We start from the raw sequence: 12753 nt of genomic DNA, 5'->3' as shown, positions 1-12753 counted from the left end.
AGGGCCCGGAGCTGACGATGCTGTGCTGCCCTGGGCCGCCCACTCTGCAGGATCTGAGGGCTAACCAAAGGAGGAAGTGGGCGCGGGCCTGTGCATGGTGAATCACCCGCATGTCTCATGTAGCATAAAGTCTGACAGGAGAGAGGCTGGTTTTCTTAAGACTTCTCACTGACCTTGAGAGCCTTGCACAACACATGAGTTTTCAGATTTGAATGAGCTCTGAAGCCACCCAGACCTAGAACCCTCTTCCTTCTTTTATATTAAGGAAAACGTTTCCAGGAGTTCTTGGGATTGAAGACTATGTATAAAGGACAGAGGGCTCAATGTAGATGGAATTCTCTCTGACAACCTGAGTATGAGACAGAAAATGCTGTCTGTTCTTGACTCAAATGTGATCACTCGGTAAAATATCATTAAAGCAAAAAGAAAAGACAAAATTCTCTTCTTAATTAGTATGGTATTTGGGTTACATTTATTTATCTAAGAAAACTGTGTTACCCTTAAAACTGGGTGTGTTTTCTCCGAAACATATCCATGAAAAAATATATAGCGTTGCTTCAACAAATGGCTCTCAACGACTGTTTCTGTGGGTTTGGGATGTCTGTGTCATTATCAGCAAGCACCTATCTATTCAGGAGAGACACCAAAGGAGTCCTGCAGCCTTACAAATTGCAGACACTATCGTCTCTCCTTTTCTCTAAAATCAATAAGCTCAATAAGCCACACACTTATAATTTTTGATGTCCTGACCAAGGATCTCAGATGCATGGGTGCTTCTGCCCATAACTCTACCCAGAGGAATTCTGCAATGGATAAGAAGTAGGCTTGCCCCGGGAAATTATGAACAGACAGCCAAAAAGACTTGCTATCACAACCCTGTGGCCACCCACGCCTGAGACATTTAAGCAGTAATTGCTATGAAGACATGGTGTTATACAGTATTAATAAGGTGTCTACAGACATTCTCTTGACAAAAGCGGGACGTTCCTCAACCTTAGTAATCCTTGCCAGGAGCTGTTGTGACTCCAGGGCCCATTCCAACCCAACCTCCTCTCTCCGTGACAGCAATCGCATCTCCTGCCAGCACACCACCCCTCCCAGAGGACTAGAGGTGAAATGCCATATGTGATAGGCAGGTACAGGCGAGATTGCTAAGGTGCAAAAATGGAACAGTAAGAACAAATTAGAATGACAAATGACACATGCAAAGCTATATCCACACAGTTACAAACCTGACCTTTATATCTGACGCTACTATTTGACAGGTGAGAGGGAGGCATAATGCAATCATCAACTTTCAGCGTCTGATTTGCCCCAAATTTTATATTTACATCTATTTACTGGGGGAGAAATGTTCCTCTGGGAAGAAGTTGCCAGACGCTGATGTCTACATCCTTATATAAACGACTGGGCACACCATGATGGATCAGCAGCTAAAATGCACCTTTGCAGAGCATGCAGCTACCAGCTGCGTCTCCATATTCACCCCCTAGGACTTTTGGTAAATGTTAATGACTTATAAAGCAGTTGTCAGAGAAGAATGTTCTGTAAAAAAGGCTAAGTAATTGGAGTTGTGTAGAGTTTTCTTGGAAAATTGTTACAAAAAGTAGAAGTTTTCCAAAATTCCTCCCAGTATTGATTTCTGCTTTCATTCCTTTATGTTCTGAAATAATACTAAACAAAATTTCAGAATCTTAAAATTCATTAAGACTTTTTTGTAGCTTACAATATGGTCCACCCTGAAGAATTTTTAATGTTTGATAGAAAAAATATGTACTCTGCTGCCACTGAATGAAAGGTTCTGCATATGTCTTGCTAGATGTATTTGATCTAAAGTAAAATTTAGGTACAATATTTCCTTGATAATTTCCTGGTTGATATTCATCGCTGAAGGTGGAGTACTGCAATCTCCCACACTGATTGTCTGCTACTTTTCCTCAGAATCCATTGATATCTGCTTTATGTATGTAGGTGTGTTGTGTTCAGTGCTTATGTATTTATAATTGATACGTCTTTTTGATAAAATGACTCTTTTGTCAGAAAAGAGTGATATTATTCTCTTGTCACAGTTTCTAAATATGAAGTCCACCTTGCAAGCTTTAAGGACAGCCACCTTGATCTCTTGAGGTTATCTTCTGCATGGAGTATCTTTATCCCTTCTGCCTATGTGTGTTCTTATAAATGTTAAAACGGGTCTCTTGTAGGCAACATACACTTTGACCTTACTTTTCAATCCATTCAGTCACTCTCTCTTTTGATTGGAGAATTTAATTTCTTTACATTCAACGTTATTACTGATAGGTAAGTTACTTCTACCATTTTCTTATTTGTAACTGACAAGTTTCTGTAGTGGTAAGCATTGATTATCATTTGTATGTCTTCTGAAGTGTGTGTGTGTGTTGGTTACCATGGAGCTTGCAAAAAACAGCTATGATATAATTAAGTATTTTATTTGTTTGTTTGTTTTGGGGTTTTTTTGGTGGTACTGGGGATGGAACCCAGGGGCCCTCTACCTCTGGGCTATACTCCCAGACCTATTTTATATTTTATTTGGAGACAGGGTCTCTTAAGTGATCTGAGGCTGGCTTCAAACCTGCATGATCCTCCTGTCTCAGCCTTCCAAGCGCAGGGATTACAAGCATGCACCACCAAGCCCAGCTTTATAATTGTTTTAAATGTATAACAGAAACATTTAATCTGGGATGTGGCCCTGTGGTAGAGTACTTGCTAACATGTACAAAGCCCTGGGTTCTGTCCCAGAACCACACACGTATACAAAGAATTAAGTAATCCTACTTGGACTGGGGCTATGGCATAGAACATATGTCTAGTATGCAAAGGCCTTGGGTTCAATCTCCAGCACTACCAAAAAGATCTTTAGGATCTGGAGATATATCTCAGTGATATACTGTTCCTGGGCATCTTCCCAAAGGAAATGAAAATCAAAGTACTGTAATCAGACTTGCATGTCCACATTCATAGCAGCACAAGCACACTTACAACAGCCAAACTATGGAATCAGCCTAGATACCCATCAGTGAACAAATGGATACCAAACTGGTTTATACACACACAATGGAGTTTTACTCAGTCATACTTATATCATCTGCAGGAAAATGAATAAAACCTGAGATTATTATACTGAGTATATCCAGTCCCAAAGAACAAGAAGATGTATGTTCTCTTTTATATGTGGAACCCAGATAGATATTCAGCAATAAGGGCGACATCTGATCTGACAGATGAGCAGAGACTCCAGGGGAATGACTGAGGAGAGGGGAGACAGAATCATACTGCATAGTAGAACTAACGCCATGAACGCTGACAAAATGGCCAGGTCTACCCTCAAAGTCTTGGGGGTGAAGATGGGTACGGTGGGGAGGGCGACAAGAGTTGTGTGCATGTACTTTTTTAACACCCCAATATGATGTAAGATCACAATGCATCCAATAAACAAAAGAAGGAAAGCAGCAAAGAAGGGCAGTGCAGACCATCAGGTCCCCTGTGGCGAGGGTGCCAGGGGCCTGCCTGTTCCCATCTTCTCTAGAGGGAGGAGTCAGCTGAGGGATTCTGGCTGGTATGATATCTGGCACAGACCACAGGCAGCCAGATGGCACTGGGACTGGCTCTGGAGCTGGGGCCTTGTCTTGCTGCTGTGGCCCCGTGGCTAAAGGACAGGCACCGATGGACATGGATGGCCACAGTGGGCAGCTACTCTGAGGCACACCATTACATGCACTGTTCCTTGTCTCCCTTTTGGATAATCATCAGAAGGTATTTCTTCTGAGTACAGCACAATAAACAACATCTAACAACTAGAACCCAAATGGGAACCCAAACCTCAATCATTCAGATTTTAAATTTAAATATCCTAGTCTTCTGAGAAGAAAAAAAAAATCTCATGAATAATAGTAAAACATTTAAGCGACGAATGACAATATCCTAGTGTAAGGACTTCATTCACAGCACTCATCCCTGATGCCTCCTGTGCTCCTGGTCTGAGCTCTGCAGTGCTGTCCCTGTGAGGCCCTGGGGCTCTAAACATCCTTACATGACCCTGGAACTGTCAGGCAGATTCAGTCAGCTTCAGTGGTAGTTGTCTAATTTTCTAAAAAGCAACCAATCTGCAGAACTTCTCCCTATTCTTCTGCTTGTCCACTAGGTGCTGGGATGGGACACAGGGCACTGCATTCTAAGCCATGCTCTCTGCTGGCCTTCCTCCTCATTCCTCTTCCCCCTCCTTGTGTCTTGGAGAGAGCCCATGGGTGCCCACCACAGCTCTGTTGGCTACTACCTGCTGCTCTCACATTTTGCTTCTACAGCAGCTTTTACTAACTTTTTGCTCTATGTTGTCATGCCAATAAAATGTTCACAAGCACCTTCACTGTCACAATGAAGAGAAAGCAGGACAGGAGTTTATGAAATCCTTCCTATGGCGTAGTCTTCCCTGGCTCTGCTTCTCCAACGGCCAGTCCCCAAAGCCACCACCCAACCTCTCAAGGCACCCTGGGCTCCCCACACGCCCATCCAGCCAACATGGTTTAGTGATGTAGTCACCCATGACAACTGCCTTCTCTCTAGTCATACATTTTCATCATCTTGGCCCAGGATTATCACTATCATTTCCATCAGAGTCAGGGAGAAGAGGGACCAGCTGTGCTTCCACTGGGAACGGTTCCGTGGAAGGGCAGAGCTGGAAAGCTGGCCATGGGCTATCTCAGGAGGCCCATGTCCAAATTCTGCCTTAGTTACATTTCTAGACCCCCCCACACTTCAACTCTTGTCCCCTCTTCCTAAGTAGGAAGATTTATTTTGTCTACTTTGAAGAACTGAAGGGATTCCAGGTTAGTGTGCAAAAGTATTGAAGTTCCTCTCTTCTTTTGAGGAGGCTTAGCAGGGAGATTATTTCTACTGACAAAGAGTAAATCTAAATTCTTTACATAAATTTAAACACACATTAAAATGTGGTATAAATTTAAATTAAAAAGTGTTTCCCAGATCCCAGGACAGCCCCCAGGAACAAATGCCAATTCATCTGGTAATGTTGGCTCAATTCGGAAGCAAGCGCAAAGCAGTCCCAAGACAGGTCCCAGGCTGGAGGATTTGCAAGGACCAGGTCGCAGTCACTTCCTGTAGCAATGCCCACCAGATTGTTCCTGCAAACCTGCTGTCCTAATCTGGACGCCGAGTGGATGCCTCACGGGAAGGACCACCCGCGGGTGTGTGGATCCAGATCCACCTCCCTCTCCAGCTCATCTCCAGCCCTGCTGCAGAGGGAGGCTCTTCCTACACAGAAGTTAAATTAAATCTTTAACACGTGTGCTTCAGAGCTCTTGAAACATCTTGCAATTCTTTTTGAGGTCTCAACATTTCTCATTCAGCTATAAAAGTCAACTTTTATTATCCTTGTCAAATTCTATTTACTTTGATAGCATTAAAAGCTTATCATTCATTGATTCGTTAAGAACAAAGAAGCAATACTGATGCAGTCTCTGTTAGATTTCTAGACCTCTGGGTAGATTTTGGACTGAGGAATGAAACTGCCTTTACTCTTCTCTCATGGCAAGCTAACTTGAGGCCAAAATAGATTCCACATGTTACAGACAGCAGAATAAGGAAAGCAGGACCTAAACCTCCCAAATCTAAATCAAGGTTCACCATGCTCAGGTGAGAACAGGTTTCTCACCTCTACCAATGCACTGATCCAGTGCAATCCAGGCGAAAGCCTTTAAAGTAGAAGGACTTTGCCAGTTGTTGCAGCCCCTGGAGAGGTGGTGCCTGGCTTAAGGAAGGTACTGCAATATAGCCAACAAGATTACCAGGGGGGAAAGCCCTTGGTCCCAACAGATCACCAGGGGGGATCATTCTGGAAGACTCACCTTCCTGAAGAGGCAGCTCAGGCCAGGGCAAATCCCACCAGGAGGTGAAGGTCCTTGCAGAGACCTCTACCTCAGAACACAGACAACAGTGTAAAATGTAAAGGGAAGGGAGGGAATTGGAGGATAAATATCAAGAGAAAAAAGGCTTAACAATGAATTCAGCAAACAGATGGAATATCTTGAAGAGGAAAAGAAAGAAATCACAAATCCAGTGCAAGTTTTGCATGATCCTGGCAGGACAGCACTGATTCCAGGTAAAGAGCTTGGAGAGAATCTGAAAGCAGGTAGGCTCAGGGGCAGATGAGCACAGCGAGAAGCCCCTGCCCACAAGGGGGCCCTGCTTCCCTGTCTGTGGATCCAAGGCTGGGGCTGAGGATGGTGGGGCCACTGGGCACAGTCCTACCTGAGGCTTCTGCACTGGGAGCCTGGGGCTTCTGGACTTGGGCTCTGTTTCCTTTTCTCTTTTTCCTTCAGTGTATTGTGTGTAGCATGCCTGAAATCCTGTCTCAGGAGGCTAAAACAAGAGGATCATAGGTTTGAGACCAGCCTCAGCAATTTAGCCAGGCCCTCAACAACTTAGCAAAACCCTGTTTCAAAATAAAAACTAAAGAAGGTAGGTCTGGGGATGTAGGGTGGAGGTAGAATGTCCCTAGGTTCAATTCACAGTACCAAATAAATAAGTAAAACATAGCTAAACTAGGCTGTGAGGTTAGCTTGAAGTTCAGGTCAGTCTCTGCAGGGTCCCAGTCGGCTGAGAGCCGTCACTTAGCTTCTCAGCAAGTGTTCCAGGTACGACAGACTGAGCAGGTCTGATGCTTTTTGCCTGCCTGTGTGAGGCAAGTCCTCTCTCCTCTTCCTTCTCGTTGCAGTTTTCTGAGTATTTTTCTATCCACCCCCCTTTTTCTCCTGAATGCAGGCATCAAATCAGCTACAGATGCCAGCTCACCCAAATTCTCACTAGAACAATAGTGTTTATTATTAAATTATTTAATTGATTCGAATTAAGCTGTGACTGTGAATGCATTTTATTACTACATAAATGAGATGACATGCTATAATAGAAGAACCGGATTGTAAAACAAAAATCTGCATGTGCTAAACCTGCCCTTTACTACCAGTGCAAAACTGTGAGCCCTTATTTTCTATTTATTTCGAGACCTATGAAATGTGACCAGTCATACATGCTTCTCCCATTTCACAGGGTGTTCACAAAGATCCAAAACAATGGAAGTTCTTTCCATATGACGAAATACTGATGTAAGGTGTTGATACCAAGATGGCAATTTCTGACCTTCAAGTCTGGTTGTTTTCCGTGTTTCTCAACATTTGTTCTTTATGAGTTGTATATAGTTTGTTTGGGGTTCTAAGACTTTGCCACACTGGAAATACCACCTTTAAATTCTATCCAATCACTGAGGAACACTTGACTCTTCTTCACTGGTGAAGTATGAACTGGTGGTCACTGGTATCCAGCCACTACGATGCATAATAACTGGGAACTCCCCGTGTGAGGGAGCTAAGCAGTGAAGAAAGCATTGCTAAGAAGATATGTGCCTGCCTCGAGACACCTCCACTGCAGCACCCTCTCTGTGTGCTCCATGGCAAACGTACTACAGAGCAAGTGAGAAGCCTCCTGCATGGGCTGGGATGTGAGGCCTGCCTGGGGTGTGGACTGAGGGAGGAGGCGGGTTCCAGGTGAGCATAACCATGCACGGAGGTGTCTCAGTCTGTCGTACCTGGAACACTCGTTAAGAAGCATAAGTGCCGCTCTCAGCCGACTGGGACCCTGCAGAGACTGATCTGAACCGTGGGCTAACCTCGCTGCTTAGTTCACAAAGATGATGATTAGCTATGTTTTACTTATTTATTTGGTACTGTGCCTTGAACCTAGGGACATTCTACCTCCAACCTCCCTGTGTCAGAGCAGAGATGTGGCTGTGGGAGGCAGCAGTCACAGATGGGCAGGATGGCAGGAAAGACACGAGGTGGGCTCCAAGCCCAGCAAAGAGCCTGCAACTGTGAGCAACTGAGAGCCATTGTCTACTTCTGGGATGCCAGGGCAACACGGCAGAACCAAGACCAAAGGACGTAAATGTGAACGATGAGTGCGCCTGCTCAATGTTAAGCCACATTCATACAGAGCACCTGATTCCAATAAGGTCTATGTAGAGGCCTATCTAGAGTGGCATAGGCTTGGGTGTTTAGGTGGCATTCTGGGGACAGGTGGGCTTCCGGTGCACTGGCAGGCATGGTGACAGATGCACACTGGAGTCCTAGACAGAGGGCCTGGCAGGTGCACCTGAGCTGCTCACAGGAGCAGCCTGGGAAAAGAGGCAAAACCTCAGAGAACGAAAGGTTCATGTGGCTCAGCTTGCCCTCACACAGAATCCAAGTCCACACGGTCTGTAGGTTCAAAGTACACTGTGGTGTGGCTGCACTTTCCCACATACTGAAGGGTGAAGGCTCAGCTGCTCCCATTCAGCTCTGGGCACCCACTTCTTGTCACACCGCTGCCTGGGGCCACTCTTTCCTCAGACAGTGGGAAGGAGTCCTTTCCTCACTTGCTGTCAGAAAAATCAGCTGCTCTGTCCTCCAGAGTAGATGGTGCCTACCACAGCCCCATGACTTGGAATCCCCGTGGAAATACAGAAACAAAGATGGCACCTTCATAAAAGGAAGTGGAGGCTGCTCAGTACCATTCACTGCGAGCTTTTCAGGGGGGATTTGCCAGGTTGAAGATCTTCAGGACTTCTGCAAGCCTCTGCATGACTGCAGGGCCAGCCTGGCCAGATCCCCACTGACCAGGGACATCTCAGCAGCCATCACTGAGAGCAGTCTAACCTGCCTCCCTCCCAGGACGAGCACAACAAAGCCAGGAGAAGCAAAGCGCTTCCCCAGAGCCATCCATGCTCCAGTGTGGCTTCTCTGGTGTCCTGTCTTCCTGACCCATGGTCTCTCCGCAGGCCCCTCAGGTCCAGCTCACCCACTGCAGGGAACTACAAGTGAGGGGCTTTACTCCACGTTGCCATTAGGACATGCAGGACCTTCTTTTGGTGTACAAAGATTATTCTTACATTTGATGATTACATGCATAAGGTCATTTAGGAAAAATATGTATTTGAGATACACAAATACATATGGTGTGTAAAAAGGCCAAGCTAAAATGTACACATATACAACTGCACACACCCTAGTGCACACATATTGTGAAAAACTGGTGCTAGATGATACATGATAGAGAAGTTTTCAATTACTTATCACAATTTTCCTCACTAGACTGAGCTTCCCCAGCCTAAGGATGTTGTGGTACTCATCTCTGTGTTCCTGCAGCTTGGGAAGGGATCAGGTGTCCATGATGGCATTTGGCAGACAGAAATAAGGATAGGGAGACAGGCAGGGGGGTAGGAGCTTCAGGTAGGAAGCAGGACTGAGCTGGCTGCAGAGGTCTGACCCAACGCCCTTCACCGTCTCCACTGACCTCTGCCTTTCTTTGTGTTATCATTAAAAACAAGCAAGCATTCAAATGTAGTGGCATGTCCCACATAAATGTTAGACATCCCTGCACAAAGCGGCATTTCCTGGGTTCTTATCAGGGAGGCGCTGGAATTCCAGGAGACAGGGGACGTCTGCAGCCCCTGAGACCTGGTCATCGTTCTGAATGGGAGGCTGTAGAGTCCCATTTGAGTGGTGTTGCAATATTAACAGAATTCTCTCTTTGTGACCGTGATAAACAAAACAGAGTGGAAAATCACAATCTGAGCACTACATGTTTTAAGCGATTTAGGTGCAAGTCACAGTTAGGTAAATGAGAAGCCCACTCAGTGTGAATTTAGGAAAGCACCATCCTCTAGCTCATCACTTCTGCTTCTCTTTGGCTCGTCACTCACATCGCACATCCCTGACTCCCACTCAAGATGGTGGCCCCTTGGCCAGAACTGGCCCCATACCCATGGAGGTGAGCTTGGAGCCCATTCCCCATCCCACCTGATCTACCCTTGGCAGGAGACAATTTCATGCTTCCTAAACAGAGGAACAGATAAGAAACAAGGAGAGTGTGGAGTAACCAGAGAGAACAAAGCAGTTCTCTATCACAGCCAGCAGGAGCCAGCTGTCAGTGACAGACAAGGAGAAGTGGCGAGCAGTGTGTGCTCAGAGAGGGTGGTCACGCGTCTCAAAGAGCCAAGTGCATGGGGCAGACCCCTGCCTCCCAGGAGCTGGGCTTCTGGAGGCACACGGGGGTGACGGCATGCTAGCGGGACAAGTCTCCGCTCCCTACAAGCTACCAAATCACCTCACCTTCGGACAGACCCGACCTGCTGTACCTCTTATATGAGGGCAAAGTCTCCAGTCTGTAGAAGAAAGCCCTGCACCCAGGGCTTGGGAGTAGGGCAAGTGGTTGCAACAACTCTCAGAGGTATTGTTCCCTTGAAGAGTAAATTTGGGGCCCCATTCAGGTTAAAGGGATGAGGAGAACATGGTAAGGCCTCCTTCCTTGCGATGGAAATGTGGGGTACCTCCACAGAGCCCTCTTTTCCTATCTAAAGACAGGTCACTTTGCAATATAGCTGCCTTACTGCAAGTGTGGGGAAAACCATGGGCTGGAACCCTGCAAGCTCAGGGGCACAGAGGCTCAGCAAAAGGGCAAGAAGCACTGGGTCCACACATCACCAACCAGCCAGCTGTCAGAAGAGCAAGCCCTAGACCACAAGCTACCTGGGTCAGAAGAGCAAGCCCTAGCTCACAAGCTACCAGATACTGAGCACGGCTCACAGCCAAACAACCCCTCTAACAGGATCCACAAGCTTCTGTGATGCCAGTGCTCACAACCATAGTTATGCTGGAGTGGCCAATGACCTGCCCAGGCTGTGCTGAAAAGGGTCTCCTTTTCTGTTTTTCTTTTCCCAAAGATGCATATATGAAAAAACTTAAAATGTAGGGAAACACATGCACACTAAAAGTTTCTGAGGATAAAAAATCTTGATGCAAATAATTTTTAAATTAGAGCGAACCAATCAAATCCCATATTCATAATCAGATAATTCATGCAAGGATAATTTGGACCTTGTAATCCAGTTGGTCTGACATGCTATTTTTCCCTCTTACTTGTATTACTACTCTAGGAAATTATCAAACTAATATTTTTCAGCCCTGGACAATAGCCCACAGAATGTTCAAAAGCAATGGGGTGTTTGAAATTGCCTGCACGGGTTGCTGACAGCATCATAAAGGCAGGGCAGCATGGCAGATGAGCATGGGACTCTGGAGCAGGCACAGGGTGTGTCCTGGCTTCTCTCTCATGCATCTTGTTCTCAGGGTCCATGTCTAGAAAACAGGGATGCTCACAACAGTCCTTATCCAGTAGGGTAGTCATTGGCTACACGATTGGTGCCCAGCACAGAGAAAATATGAGCTAAAATTTAACTGTGCATCTTTCCCAAAGTACTCTCCATATCAGATATCACTTTGTCTGCATCTCTGCTCATTGCCTGTCTTCTTTCACCGTAATATATGTTCTGTGAAAGCAAGAGATTGGTATTTCTTCAGGGCTCTGCTTTCAGCACCAAGGACAGGGCTCACTATACTGCTCTGTGAGGGCTTGTTAATGGAAGGAAGGACAGGGGGGCACTGAAGGAGAAAGGAAGGTGGAAGTGAAGGAGAGCGGTGGGTACTCGGTGTTAAGTGAGCATCAGAAGTGGAGAGTAGGGGCAGGAACCAGCCTCCATGCCAAGAGTAGGGGCAGGAACCAGCCTCCATGCCAGGTGCAGGTTCAGGAGCTGAGCACACGTGTGTGGAGTCAGCAAGGGGAAATTGAAGAAGCATCTAAGGTAAGGTAGTGCGTGAGGCGGCTCTCAGGCTCTGCGAGGATGGAGAAGGCTCCAGCCCTGGGGCTCTGAAGAGGCAGGAGGGCAGAGGGAAGACTGTAAGGGTGGGCATGGAAGGAGGGCAGGGTTGGCTCAGTTCAGGGCACTGCCAGCTTCAGGACAGCTTTCCAGCTGTGACTCATGAATTTTGAGCATCCATGCCTGGTGGGCAGATGAGACCAAGAGTCCTGGCAGTACCCCGTGGAGCCCCCAGACTCTCCCTGAAGCAGACAGCAGAGAATCTGAGCCTATAGATTTTCCTGTCTGCTGAGGTCAGATTTTAGGAGGGGGACCTACAAGTGATTCTATTTTCCTTGATGAGAAATTTGTTAATATCACTTTTCTTAGTGAAACACTAAAAATAATGTTTGGAACATAAAATGTTTATCACAAATTTCAGTTTTTTCATTCCTTAACCATTTGAAATCACAATGATAAATTCCCTTCTTCTTCTTCTTCTTCTTCTTCTTCTTCTTCTTCTTCTTCTTCTTCTTCTTCTTCTTCTTCTCCTCCTCCTCCTCCTCCTCCTCCTCCTCCTCCTCCTCCTTCTTCTTCTTCTTCCTCCTGGAAACCCTTCTACCTTCAGGCTACACTCCTAGACCTATTTTATACTTTTATTTGGAAACAGGGTCTCTTAAGCTAGGGTGGCTGGGTTCGAACCTGTGCGATCTTCCTGTCTCTGCCTCCCAAGCACGGGGATTACAAGCGTGTGCCACCACGCCCTGTTCACAATGATAAATTTCTGTAACTGACTCACTCAGTCATGATGAACTTCATAAACACCAGACAGAACGCCCATGACTATTATGATTACAAGATACCCTTCCTGCCTCCTCTTCCCTCCTCCCTCCTTCCCTCTTACAACGAAGAATAAGTGATAAAAAGTCACTATGTTTTTCCAATTTTGCTAAGGACTTTTCAAAACCACAGCCTCCATTCTTTTCTGAGTAATGGCACACATGGCCTCCTTAACCTGCTCATCACTCCATGGGGAAGACAGACCTTCTGAGTGT

General features: G+C 46.0%; 1 protein-coding gene across 1 annotated transcript in view; it reads right to left on the bottom strand.

Moving 5' to 3' along the window:
* SNTG2 (syntrophin gamma 2) overlaps positions 1-12753 on the bottom strand; it is a gene marked incomplete at both ends in the record, with an annotated part of 190257 nt that overhangs the window by 122623 nt on the left and 54881 nt on the right. The window lies entirely within an intron of this gene.

Source organism: Muscardinus avellanarius (assembly GCF_963383645.1).
Source record: "Muscardinus avellanarius genome assembly, chromosome: 15".
Lineage (NCBI taxonomy): Eukaryota > Metazoa > Chordata > Mammalia > Rodentia > Gliridae > Muscardinus > Muscardinus avellanarius.
The sequence above is the reverse complement of the archived record's forward strand: the minus strand, read 5'-3'. Positions and strand labels throughout refer to the sequence as shown.